At 54.9% G+C, this 255-nt stretch overlaps 1 non-coding gene across 1 annotated transcript; it reads left to right on the top strand.

Annotated features, from left to right (window-relative positions):
• The first annotated feature begins 79 nt into the window (after positions 1-79).
• Positions 80-197, top strand: LOC121939107. The gene has a single exon (XR_006105403.1). It is a non-coding gene; the product is annotated as a U5 spliceosomal RNA (small nuclear RNA).
• Positions 198-255: the final 58 nt, after the last annotated feature.

The raw sequence follows: 255 nt of genomic DNA, 5'->3' as shown, positions 1-255 counted from the left end.
CGGCACAAGCGAGGCTCACCGTGAGCGTAATGACTGGGACCACGAGGGTCTTTGGCCGCTCCGGTGCGGAGGGCTGTACATGCTCTGGTTTCTCTTCATTGCGCACAAGTCTTTCGCCTTTTACTAAAGACTTCCGTGGAGAGGAACACCACTGAGTTGAACCTATTTTTGACAGGCTTTGCCATTTGGTTGAGCCTGGTGCATTTGTGAACAGCAAGCCTAGACTGGAGCGATTCACCACGGGCGGGCGTGACG

The sequence above is a fragment of the Plectropomus leopardus genome, unplaced genomic scaffold, assembly GCF_008729295.1.
Source record: "Plectropomus leopardus isolate mb unplaced genomic scaffold, YSFRI_Pleo_2.0 unplaced_scaffold41007, whole genome shotgun sequence".
Lineage (NCBI taxonomy): Eukaryota > Metazoa > Chordata > Actinopteri > Perciformes > Serranidae > Plectropomus > Plectropomus leopardus.
This window is presented reverse-complemented; position numbering and strand designations above follow the sequence as displayed.